At 38.0% G+C, this 14,215-nt stretch overlaps 1 pseudogene; it reads right to left on the bottom strand.

Moving 5' to 3' along the window:
* Positions 1-12,742: 12,742 nt before the first annotated feature.
* On the bottom strand, positions 12,743-13,036 carry LOC108399134 (large ribosomal subunit protein eL43-like; annotated as a pseudogene).
* Between the last annotated feature and the right edge of the window lie 1,179 nt (positions 13,037-14,215).

Here is a 14,215-nt window from a genome sequence, read left to right as displayed (position 1 = left end):
GGCCACGCCGACCCCGGCCTGTGGCCCGAGCCTAAGGCTACTGCTTCTGCCACTGCTGCTGCTCTTGCTGCTGGCTGGAGCCTGGCTACAACCATGGAAAGGAGCAGAGGTCTGGGTCACCTTGAAGCAACTGGCTGCTGTGTACCATGCCTTGCTGGCTACAGATCCCATCACCGGAACAGCTCCAACCAAGGTAATAACCTCCTATCCCATCACAGGGTGGGTACAAGACTGGACCCAAAGGTCACAGAATGGTATGGCACAGACACCTCAAAAGACAATATGGGCCCATCAGTGTGGCTTGTCTTTCACGTTTGAAGAAGTCAGCCTAGCTTGGAAGGAGTGCCCTGCACATTGTGCAGATCAGCAAACCACCAAGAGGGTCTTAGAGCATCTCTCTGTAGCCTATGGTCAGTTGCCAGTTACTGAGAGCGATTGAGGCACCCACTTTATTGGACATGTGTTTAAGGATGGGTGCAGCAATTAGGAGTAAAATGGACGTGGCCTTGGACATTTCAACACATGCGTCTGCGATGGCTGGCTCTTCTGGCACCTTGGGAAAAAGGCCTGGAAGCTAATCTTTTTAGACTCTATACTTTGCTTTCATTTAAATGTATTCAGTTCTTTTATGCCTGATAAACAACTAGGAAGCATTGTGTTTGTTAATAATATATCTTAAAACATGAGATGGCAGTAAGGAAAGTGCAAGGCTTTGATACATAAAATATCTCTTATATTTAAAAACTATGCGAAGACTTAATTTCCACACTTTGGGTCATACTTTCCTTACCTGCATGTTTCTCACTCTTTCACAGTTTATTATTTTCTTGCCTACATCTGATGTCTACACACACACACACACACACACACTACTGAGTATATACATCCAAGGATTACTTTTGAAAAAGATTTTTTGGTGTTTTTTTGATATGCAGACTTTACAGATAACTTAGTCACAGATCAGCCTGACACATAGTAAATGTTCCATGATATAGATTGGGCAATTGTTTATGAATTTAATTTAGCACTTTAGATTACAAGAACATGCAATTAGAAATCTAACATATCAAAATAACTGAATTTTATATCAGGTTTTATTTGTGTGATTTGGGATCTAGATTTTGTTCCTTGCAAAGGTAGGCTAGAACTTCCTCTATTCCTAGGCAGAGTTTTCCTCTTTTGGTCAGAAGAATGTGATATGTAACATATTGAAACACCAGTTTTCTATATTATTTTCCAATATAAAATGGAAATCTGATTATGACAACATAAAAATACAGATTTTGGGGATTAAATATAATGGATAGATTTGATCACTTTTATCCCCAGAATTTGGACATAATTACAGATATCTACAGTTTCCTGTTACTGACAAATGTGTTTTAGATACCTCCTAATAGTTAAATAATTCAGTCTGTTAAACTAAATTCCTTTCTTTATGAAGACCCCCATTGATATTTTTTTGACAAATATTTTGTGCCTACTCTTTGTCAAGTTATTTACTAAACTGAACACAGAGTCTCTAGGCACTGCCCAACAAGGTAAAATCAATTTGAATATAAATAATTACATATAAGAGCCTACAAGATCTACGAATTAGATGCAATAGTTAAACAGGAATGATAAGATTAATAAAAAGTGTTTCATTGAGAAAAAGATGTTTACATTAGGTATTGAAGGATCAGTTGTTATTCAGGTGGGTGAAAAAAGGCATTATTTTAGGGAAAACTGGTGAGATCCAAAAAAAAATCTGCATAGAGTTAACAAAAGGCTAAGGGGAGTTCTGTTTTTATGCCAGACAAAGACAATATATAGTTGTTTGGCTAGGGAAGATACTGAAGAAATAAACCAAGGCCAAACATGAGGTCTACTGTTGTGAACTGGGATTTTCATCCATTTTGGAGACTAGGAAGCTAGAGATATTGAAAGGTTTTACACAGGGCATTACGGGATAAGATTGGTATTTTAGATTTTTTTCTAGCAAATTAGAGAAAATGTTGTGAAGGTAGGCTTGGATGGGAGGTTAGAAGACCATATATAAACACTTTTAAGCATCCAGGAGAGAAGTAGTGCAGGTGATGACTAGAGGGCAGAAAGAGACTGCAATGAATAAGACAACTGAAATGAGAATTAACACCACTTGTGTCAACATGATTAAACCATTTATTCCAGGAAATTCCTTACCAGGAAATAATTTTGTAGACCAATAATTACTTTCACTATTTGCCTCTTTGCATCAGGAAATTCTTACAAACACATTTATTTGAGTAATTTGCTTATCTGGGAAAATAAGTCTAATAAGATAACATTTTGAAGCACCTTCCTGCTTCTCAGATACCAGTTTGCTTTCAAAGGCCTCTCAAAATTATTTCCATATTGAGTCCACCAATCCTAATTCCAACCAATTACCCATCTTGAAAAACCCATCTAATACCACTTGAAACTGGACTCCTGACTCTGTAAGTAACTTCGCCTAACTTTCCTAAGATACCATAGAGACTCTATCAAGGTGATGTTATCCCTTGCTGTAGGAAGTCTAATGTAATTTTGATGAAATTACTTTTTTACTGATGAAAATTACTATTCTCAAAAGATGAAAATAGTTTTCTACTGATCTTTGTGGGAGAGTTGACAGTCAGGGGACTTACTGATTTCTTGGATATTATGGTTGAAAGGGAAAGGAAGGTGGTAGGGAGATTGTGTTTGAATTAAAAGGAAAAGAAGAAGATAAATTTTCTAGTGTATGATGAATGGGTATTGATACTCTAAAGATAGGTGGAAAAGTGCTAAAGTGCAATTTTGGGTTAATCTGTTGTGATTGCTAACCTTATGTGTTAATTTAATTATGCTACAGTACCTATATATTTAGTTAAACATTGTTGTGTATTTTGCTGTCAGGTATTTTTTAGTTGAGATTAACATAAAATCAGTAGATTTTAAAGCTGTACTTTCCAAAATATTGGTGGGCCACATCTAATCAGATGACAATCATACTAGAAAAACACTGAGGTCTCCTGAGGTAGAGGGAATGATGCTAGCAGACTATGTTTTTACTCAAGATGCAACATCACCTCTTCCCAGGGTCCCCAGCCTGCCAGCCTACACTGTAGATTTTGAGCTTTCCTGGATAAAAGTGTAAGCTAATTGCTTAAAATCAAATCTCCCTCCACACACACACATTCTGTTGATTTTGTTTCTCTGGAGAAGCCTAATACCTATCAATTAGTCATTATAAAGTTGGTTAGTTATTTATGTATTGAGTAACTAATAAACTTTTGCTTTTTTTAAGGTATCATTGATATACACTCGTATGAAGGTTTCACAAGAAAAATAATATGATTATTATATTCACCATTATTATCGAGTCCCCCCCATACCCCATTGCAGTAACTGCCCAACAGTGTACTTAGATGCCACAGAGCCCCTATTTGTCTTCTCTGAGCTACATTGTCTTTCCTGTGTCCCCAGGCACACCATGTGCACCAATCATGATATTCCACAATCCCCTTCTTCCCTCCCCAACCGCCCTCCCCTTCCCCTACAATTTCATAACAAGTAGTCCCTTCCTGGAGTCTGTGAGTCTGCAGCTATCTTTTTACTTCAGTTTTGTTTCATTGTTATACTCCACAAATGGGGGAAATCATTTGGTATTTCTCTTTCTCCGCTTGGCTTATTTCACTGAGCATAATACCCTCTAGCTCCATCCATGTTGTTGCAAATGGTAGGATTTGTTTCTTATGGCTGAATAGTATTCCATTGTGTACATGTACCACAGCTTCTTTATCCATTCATCTACTGATGGACACTTAGGTTGCTTCCATACCTTGGCTATTGTAAATAGTGCAGCGTTAAACATAGGGGTGCATATATCTTTTTGAATATGAGTTGTTTACATTGGGTAAATTCGTAGGAGTGGAGTTCCCAGGTCAAAAGTTATTTCTATTTTTAGTTTTTTGAGGAACCTCCATATTGTTTTCCACAATGGTTGAACTAGCTTACATTCCCACAAGCAGTGTAGGAGGGTTCCCCTTTCTCTGCATCCTCACCAGTATTTGTTGTTCCTAGTCTTTTCTATGTTGGCCATCCTAACTGGTGTGAGGTGATATCTCATTGTGGTTTTAATTTTCATTTCCCTGATAATTAGCAAAATGTTAATGTGGGGCATCTTTTCATGTGCCTGTTGGCCATCTGAGTTTCTTCTTTGGAGAGGTGTCTGTTCATATCCTCTGCCCATTTTTAATAGAGTTATTTGCTTTTTGGGTGTTGAGGCATGTGAGTTCCTTACATATTTTGGATGTTAACCCCTTGTCAGATATGTCATTTACAAATATGTTCTCCCATACTGTAGGATGCCTTTGTGTTCTGCTGATGGTGTACTCTGCTATACAGAAGTTTTTAGCTTGATGTAGTCCCATTTGTTCATTTTTTATTTTGTTTCCCTTGCCCAAGGAGATGCATTCAGGAAAAGTTGTTCATGTTTATATTCAAGAGATTTTTGCCTATGTTGTCTTCTAAGAGTTTTATGGTTTCATGATTTACATTCAGGTCTTTGATCCATTTTGAGTTTACTTTTTTGTATGGGGTTAGACAATAATCCGGTTTCATTCTCTTGCATGTAGCTGTCCAGTTTTGCAAACAACACTTGTTGAAGAGGTTGTCATTTCCCCATTGTTCATCCATGGCTCCTTTATTGTATATTAATTGACCATATATGCTTGGGTTTATATCTGGGCTCTCTAGTCTGTTCCATTGGTCTATGGGTCTGTTCTTGTGCCAGTACCAAATTGTCTTGATTACTGTGGCTTTGTAGTAGAGCTTGAAGTTGGGAAGCGTAATCCCTCCACTTTATTCTTCCTTCAGGATTGCTTTGGCTATTCAGGGTATTTTGTGGTTCCATATGAATTTTAGAACTATTTGTTCTAGTTTGTTGAAGACTGCTGTTGGTATTTTGATAGGGATTTCACTGAATCTGTAGACTGCTTTAGGCAGGATGGCCATTTTGACAATATTAATTCTTCCTATCCATGAGTATGGGTTGTGTTTCCATTGATGGGTATCTTCTTTAATTTCTCTCATGAATGTCTTGTAGTTTTCAGAGTATACATCTTCCACTTCCTTTGTTAGGTTTATTCCTAGGTATTTTATTCTTTTTGATGCAGTTGTGAATGGAATTGTTTTCCTGATTTCTCTTTCTGCTAGTTCATCATTAAGGTATAGGAAAGCAACAGATTTCTGTGTATTGAGTTTGTATTCTGCAGCTTTGCTGAATTCAGATATTAGATCTAGTAGTTTTGGAGTGAATTCTTTAGGTTTTTTTATGTACAATATCATGTCATCTGCAAACAGGGACAAGCTTTGGCTTTTTGTACACAGCAGTTTCATGTAGAATGTGATACACTAGAAAAATGTCAATTTATTATTATTATTGAGCCAGTTCATGGAATTTTGGTAGTTTACTCTATTTGCCATTATTATTTAGTCCATCTAAATTTATCTCCAGATCAATAAAGATTTATTTACTAAAACAAACAAACCTTGGTATATACCATTTATTTTTATTTACATAATTTTAACTACAGTATTACTTTGTGTTTAAATTATTTCATGGAGCATGCTAAGCTCATCATACATATTTTATAATTTAATCATCACAACTAAGCAGTGAGGTAAGTATCATGGTCATGCCCATTTTTCACCTGGGAAATTGAAACGAGTTATATTAATTAACTTATTTAAGGTCATACAGTTGGACTGAAGAACACACAGGATGGAACACAGATTGTATGAGTGAGGGCTCATGTTTTAAACTGTATGTCATACTTAACTAATAATGAATAATCTATATGAATATTTGAGAAGTTTCAAGGGAAATGGTAAATAGAACATGGTATAATGGAAAGATACGCCAGTTATAATTAGGACAGAATTTTCATCTTGTTTCTGTTATACTTTATAGACTTTCATTTTAATTAATCCTTCTGGTTTTAATTGGAATAATCGGAATTGTACCAAATGGGTACTGTTTTTGACAATACCCACTTTGAATAATTTTATGAAAATGTAGGCATTTAAAGCAATCTTGGCTTAAGATTTTTTTATGCATTGCATTTTTTAGTGTTTTTTAGGTCTGGAAATTAAGTGTCAAAAGTAGCTGACTGATTTTATGCCATCCTATAAAATTTTTCTTTATTAAACATAAATTATGAGACTATTCTGCTTATAATAATTTGGTGAAGACATTTCAGGTGAGTGGGAGGAGCTAAATTGTTTTGCTTGTGTCTGATTTATCTTATTAGTATTCTCAACTTTGTTTTATATTTTAAGAAAAGATTTTTAAATGTTATTAATCCTTCCATTCTGTGAGCAAGAGATTCAAAAATCCTTTTAGATTTACACATCTGGCAAACAAGTTTTAACTTGGGATTACAAAGGTGTTTTACAATTGTTTTAAACATTTCATGTAAAACCAGCTAGCTTTACACATTAAGTTAGTATTTTCTATAATAACTCAATTACAACTAAGATTAATTCACATTTCAGGACCTATCATTGACTCTTATTTAACATTTACTTTGCAAGATTGTCTGAATATTAACAGATGTTCTTGTAAATGTTCTATTATTTCACTACATTCTATAGCCTTTAGTTTCATATTAAATATAGAAAGGAAGAAATGAATGATTTAAGAGGTTTACATTCATAAATATATGTATTTAAATGTGTGATTTTTTTTTCTATTTTGATGAAAGAATCACCTCTTCAAAGGGAGATTAGAGAATTTCATATTTATACCTTCTGAATAAGAAAATGTGCTTTAGTTATGTTAAGTCAGTGAATATGCTACATGGAAAAATGAATTTAAAGGAAAATTAAAACCATATACTTGTTATGAATATAGTGTCTTTTTATGTAAATTCATAAACTAGAGCTGTTTAGAACAGTAAATTAGCTACCTATATTTTTTGTGGAGGGGTAGAAATAGACAGGCTTTGGGAGATATCCTTTATTCGTTCACACCTTTCCAAATTTCTTATTATCTAGTTTTTTCAGTTTGGCTATTACCTCTATTAATTATTTATTTGCAATGTAGCTCCTTCCAGATGTGTTCAGAGATATACACAATAAAACACCAGACACAATAATACTATAAAACTGTATAAAATACCTAGGTTCACTGAAGCTACTGAAATTGAGTTCAAAGAATAGAAGAAAGGGCACAAAGGGAAGGGGGGAAAAGTGGCTGTTTTAACAGTAACAATGGTCAAAATAAGGAAGCATGGCATTTTGTCAGAAGTGATAAAAATATGTGAGTTTTAAATTTAGTTTTAGCTTTCACCCTGAGAGGAATTGATTTTTATTTGCAGGTATGCAATATGAGCAGATAATTCAAAACCCTAGCTACCATTAGAATAAGTAAAATATACAAAAAAGAAGAGAAAGATCATGAAAGACAGAAAACTCTTTCACAGTTGGAGCTCATGCCGACCAGTATGGAATCCGGGTTAACACTAAAACAGAAAAAGGATGTCAGTGTAAAAACTGGTCAAAACCAAATGAAGCTTGTAGTTAGTTTAGTCAGTATGATTGTATCAGTGTTACTTTTAGTTTTGATCAGTTCACAATGGTTATATGAAATGTTAATGTTAGGGGAAGCTGAATGGAGAGTATATGGGGTCTACCTAAATCATGCTTGCAGATATTCCGTACATTGAAAAATAATAAAATGCAAAGTTAAAAAAAACCCACAAGCTATCTAATAATTTAGTAGTTAATGATCTAATTACTAGATATGATAGTGTATACTTTTCAGTAGTTCATTAAATAAGCAGATGAAAATTGCATTTTCTTTCTATACTAATGTGACCATGGGTAGTAATTAAATAATTCTAAATATATTATTTCAGTTGGACCCCATTTAGTGATGCATCCAGTTGCTTGGAAAGAGGCAAATATTAGGTATCGTCAAAGGCAAGAAAATGCAAAAGAGGAGGAAACAAGGAAAGAAAACATTTAACATTACTGGCAAGAGCAAAAGAGGTCACACAGGAGCCTGAATTTCAAGGAAGTCCTACTAAACCAGAAAACAGTACGTAAAAGGTTAGAGGAGGCACGGGTACCTGACTTGTCCTTCCCTTCCCTATGGAGGAGAGACACTGTGACATACCAGTTTGAATCCAAAAAAGTTTAAAGGATATAGAAAATGCTATTGTTTAAATCATCAAAATAAGCTAAATAAATAAATAGGTAAGAAGGGAAGAAAGGCGGGAAGAAGAGAGAGAGGAAGGAGGGGAGGAAATAAGGACAGAAAGAAGAAATAGCAATGATTATACTTCCAGGAATCTTTGTCTAGAAAATCTGTAGAACCTGTACATTTGGGCTGCCTTCCAAAGCAAATGCGCTGTGCCATGATTTGTAGGTAGCTTTTAACTTCTAGAGAAGCTATCTCCAATTGTAACTCATTTAGTATGACAAGTCGGCTGAACAAAAGTTACATGCTTCATGTGTAGCAAGATAAATGCAGATTAATTAAAATATTAAGGGTGGTAACAGCATAAGAGAACAAGCTTAGGTAAGAAATGAATGATTATAGTTTGAGATACACTTTGAGTTAGGAAATTAGTGAATGATGCTGTGAATGAAAACATTGATAGAGACAAATTCTCGAATTATAATACTTATTTATACACTTGACCGGTTCAAAAATTTTACAAAATGTAAAATTTAGTAACAGTATATTTTATGACAGGATAAATATTCTTGTTTTATAAAGAATTTCTGTAGATGAAATATGGAATTAAATATTGCAACAGAAAACAAGAACCATGACCTTGTTTCAGTGGGCCAGTAAATTTGAAAATAAATGCTTTTCCCCCACCTGTCGCGCGCCCCGTCCTCGCCGGCAAGAACAGCACGCAACAACAGCAGGATTCTTCTGCAGAAAGCTTTATTCTTCAGCTCTTTGTGAAACAAATGAGTTGGGCAGGACCCAGAGGGGAAGGAGAGGCTTGCTTATATAGTTCTCATGCTCTGACCTGGTTGGTGCGGCTCCATATGCCTTATTAGCATAACCATTTGGTGGGTCTCATTGGTCCTTATGCCAAGGCGCAATTAGCATGTAGTTTAGTGGTGTGGGATGATTTGTCATTAGGAAGTTCGGGGCCTTCCGGCTGCCCTGCATGGGGCGCTATTTTCTGAGCGCGGCTGCCAACATCTCCCCCTTTTTTGTCTAACAGAAGCTCAAGGCGGAACTTGCCAGCAGAGGCGGAGACAGAGGCCTGACCTCCATCATACTTCCTGATGCCCCCTTTTTGGAGAGGGGTTCTGGGCATCTACCCCTATGCAGTCAGGCATGCCTCTCAGAGGGGTCCAAGACCTCTTGCAGTGCTTTGCCTCGCATCCTCTGGCTGGCGTTGGGACCACTTGGTACAAAGGGTTTGGACCCTTTTTCTCAACCCTCTTGCACCATGAGCTTCTTAAAGAAAGCTGTGATTAAGCATTGAGGTACTCGGGCCTGGTGCAGTGCCACATGGGCTCAGGGTGCAAGAGCTACCTCAAGCTAAAGCTGAGCTTCCTTCTTAAGCATATTGAGCCACACTTGGGGAGAGGCGCCAATGTCTATCGCCATTAGGGCTTGAGCAAGGATCACCTTGTCCTTATGTTGATTGCGGAGTCTGCATAACAACCAGAGTAGGAGCATGAGACCTCCAAGCATGAACACGCCCATCCCAGCCATGCCCGCCCACTCCTTGACGTGGGAGAGAGCTCTGAGGAACCAGGAAGAGAGTCCTTCTGCTACGGAGATATCTAGACGGGTGGAGTTGATGTGGATTATTTCTCGCCGCAGTTCTTCTAGTGCTCCATCAAAGTCCTGGGACCAGTTTCCTGAAAGATACTGGGACAGGCCTCGTGACAGATTAGTGAAAGCATTTAATACTTCTGTTAGTGATCCTGGCTTGTTTGTGGCTCTGTAATATGGCTGCGGCTAGGCCCGCGTTGGTGAGTGGCCCTCCTATTTCTCTACAGGCTTTCAACCAAGCGTGTATCCCTTTCTGTTTCCAGGGTGTTATCGCCTGTCTGCATTCCTTGGTACATTGTTCAAATACTAATTGCTCTACCAGGGGCATCGCTTGTTCCTGATCTCCAAATATTCTGCCTGCGGCCTCCATCATACGAGCGACAAAGTCAGAAAATGGCTCGCTCGGCCCCTGAATAATTTTTGTCAAATTGCCTGATACTTCTCCTTTGTTGGTGAGGGCTTTCCATGCCTTGGCAGCGCACGTGTTTATTTGTGCGTATACCTGTAAGGGGAAGGCGGTCTGGTTGGCTACCCACTGTCCTTGGCCCGTCAGCGTATCATATGACCACGCAGGCTGTCCTTCGGCCGCGTTTGCGCGTGCCTGGATCATGCTGATATCATGCCACAATGCCTTCCATTCTATGTATTGCCCCATACTAGAAAGGCATGCCTTAGTTACATATTGCCAGTCTGCGGGTGTCATGGCTGTCTCTGTTAATCTCTCAACTTGTGCTATGGTATAGTTAGCACTGACTCCATAAGCCGAACGGATTCTGCTAACTCCTTAACTTGTTTATGGCTCAGGGGCTGGTGAGAGCGTACACCGTTATCCTCAAATACAGGAAACATTTGTCTAATTGCCTGAAGAGTATCTGGGTGGCAAAAGGAGAGTGCGCCACTCACGTAAGGTGGCGGGGCAAAGGGCGTCGGGGGACACCCTGCTTTCATTTTTTCCTTGGTCCGCTTTTCAACTTTGCTGGTTCCCTTACTTCTACACTCTGCGGTTTTATTTTCTTCCCCTTCCTCTGCGGACGTTAATTCCTCCTCAGATTCCCTATTGGAGAGTTGGAGGTCCCTCAACTCTTTCCAGGGGTATTTACTATTTTCTCCGAGGCGATTGTCACTCGCTTCTCGGGGCTCTTTCGCTTTTGCCCTAGGCGGGCTTTCTCCCTCACTCTGAGGTTTCTTTACCTTCGTTTTTGTGGCCTTTTTTCGGCCGCGCGCGCTCTCTGTTTCCCGTTCCGTTTCTGACATGCTCTCTTGGATATCTGTCAATGCTCTCTGACCTTCTTTTATTACCTTTTCACATCTCTCATCTTGCAGACAAGCTCTAATCAGTTTCCAGAGGGGCCTGGTGCCTCCCCTCAGGCTACCCTCCTCCTCCTCTCTATCAAGATCTTTCCCCAGTTTGTCCCAGCTCGGGATTGAGAGGGACCCTGAACAAATGAACCAGGGGGCCACACGGTCTATCTCCTTCACAAAAGATCCTAAGACTTTGCTGGAGACCTTCAAGTTTCACTCTTTGAGAGCTGTCTGCAGCGCCGTGACTAATGACGGTGCATTCCCCATGGTGCCTCCTTATTTACAGAGAACCATCAACCATTATCCTAAAAAGCAGGGGCCTCTCGGAACTTACCCCTCCGGGCTTTCTTCTGACCTGCAGTTCTGAATCCTCTCCAGATGTCTGAAGGGTCCTCCCTGTGCCGGTGATGTTCTGGTTCCCGGGATTCGGCACCACTTGTCGCGCGCCCCGTCCTCGCCGGCAAGAACAGCACGCAACAACAGCAGGATTCTTCTGCAGAAAGCTTTATTCTTCAGCTCTTTGTGAAACAAATGAGTTGGGCAGGACCCAGAGGGGAAGGAGAGGCTTGCTTATATAGTTCTCATGCTCTGACCTGGTTGGTGCGGCTCCATATGCCTTATTAGCATAACCATTTGGTGGGTCTCATTGGTCCTTATGCCAAGGCGCAATTAGCATGTAGTTTAGTGGTGTGGGATGATTTGTCATTAGGAAGTTCGGGGCCTTCCGGCTGCCCTGCATTGGGCGCTATTTTCTGAGCACGGCTGCCAACACCCACCCCCACCACACACACTAATAATCAAATTAATGTACATTTTGAAAGGAAAATAACAATTAACTGAACACTCACATAGCTGAGAATATTTCATGTATATCTGAGGTCATTCTTGCTCTTTTCTTGATACCCTTTATTGACTAGGAATGACACCTACAGAATAAACTAGTTTTAAATGACTTAGATTGCTCTAGTTTTCTGTTCTTCCTCTATATATTTCTCTTTATGTGCCTCCAACATACTTTTTAATATTTACTTAAATATACAGAATATTGTATAATTTGTCATAACAGCTCACTCTCCCTTTTTTTTTACTTCCTTAATTATTAATGATTTCTAGTGTATATTCACATTTTCTGTTAATATGTTATTTAACAACTGCAATTTAGTAATGCTCTCAGGTGTTTCAAGTTGTATACTTACCAGTATAAGTTGTTTTCCATCTCTTTCCATATATACTACATGTCCTTTAAATTCATTTTTCCTCTAGTAATTTGTATGGTGCCATATACACATATTGGATATTTTATTGAAATATGCATATATATATATACATTCATATGGATGTAAATATAATTCTCATATTCAAAATGTAGAGCTCAATAAATTTGCACAAAATGAGTGCACTCATGTAATCACCACATAGATGAAAGAAGAGACTATTGCCAGTGGTGTAGTGATTCCATTCATCATCCCTTCTGGTCACTCATGTCATAAGAGAAGTAGTGTCTTGAATCCTAATATAGTAGGATAACTTTTCTTATACCAATGTTATTTTTAAACATAGTCAGTTGTCACTATAATTTTTATTTATTATTATTATTTTTTCTGTTAGATAAATAACCCATTTATTATTGTCTACCAATGCTTCCTATGGTAGTGCTTCTACTGGTTCTTTCAGTTCCTTCAGGCCTCTTATGGTTGACTTCACTGTGATGGCAGAAGGGGTATTATAGGGCCAGGCCCCACCAGCTACTGTTTTTATGCAGGAACCACAGTGCCAGATTCCCACAGTTTGTCTCTTCACCTTGGTTTTGCCACAAAAGAAACAAGTGTACTTGGTGTGCTGGCCTATTTCAATTTTCTTCACCATTTTTCAGAGGGAGGCACCGTAATGGGTTCTGCACTTACTGATGTTTCTCACCTTCTTAGTGCATTTTACCATATGGCAGCCAACTAGGTGTAAGACTATGGAGCTATTCTAATTTTTAATACTGTATTTTCACCTGCTTTGCCTAATCATTATGTATTAAAACTAGTATCATTCATTACACAGATTCTTATCTCACCCAGAATGGTTAATGAAAATTCTCTCTTTTCATCATGGTCAAGTATTAACACTAGAATTACTATCCTATCATATGCAGTCAGAGAACTGTACAAAATACATAAAACAATTATATCACAAAAACAGGTAGTCCAAGACAATGATGCCTGAGAGAAGGAAGCAGACAACAAAAAGTCTCTAATCACCTGCCTTTGTGCCTAGAGACATTTTCTGGGCACAGCTGCAAGCATGAGTATTGAAGCAGAACACAGCAGTCTTTCTTAGTTAGAAATTCAAGTCTAGAGCAGCAGAGGTGGCTAGAATTTGTGGGAGCAGAATATTAGACAGGAGAGAACTCTTTAGGGGAAAGAGTTCCTAAAATCAACATTATCATTCTCCTTGAAGTCATTGCTAAATATGAAGTTGCAAATATATAGGGTGAAACTGTGAGTCTGGGCAAGAATGATTAAAAGCTGTAGTATAAGTGATTCCAGAGTTCACAAAGCATGGTAGATGAGTTCAAATGAATCTGGGATAGGGAGACTTTTTTAAATGCTCGGACAGAAGAAAAGCCAGAGGAAATACAGAACAATAATAAAAAGTTTAGACAAAGAATAAACACATATAGAGGTGGTAAATTTACAGCAATCATATCAATAATTACATTAAGTACGAATGGCCTAAACACTCCAATTAAATGTCACTTTGTCAGATTGGATAAAAGTGCAGCAATGTGCTGTCTACAAGAAAACCACATAAATTGTAAAGACACAGACAAGCTAAGAGAGAAAACATGGAAAGGTTCTATGCTCTATGCTAACACTAATCATAAGGTAGCTGAAGTGTTCTATATTAAAATTAAAAGAGCAGACTTCATAGCAAGATGCATAAATGGGATAAGAAGGGACATTTTATAATGGAAAAGCAATCAATTCTTCAAAAAGATACGGCAATCCAGTACTTGTATATATTAATAACAAAATCCATGGCACAAAACTGACATAATGAAAAGGAGACATACATCCATCTACAAATATGACTAAAGATTTCAACATTTCTCTTAGTAACTGATAGAAC

The sequence above is a fragment of the Manis javanica genome, chromosome 10 (genome assembly GCF_040802235.1).
Source record: "Manis javanica isolate MJ-LG chromosome 10, MJ_LKY, whole genome shotgun sequence".
NCBI lineage: Eukaryota > Metazoa > Chordata > Mammalia > Pholidota > Manidae > Manis > Manis javanica.
The sequence above is the reverse complement of the archived record's forward strand: the minus strand, read 5'-3'. Positions and strand labels throughout refer to the sequence as shown.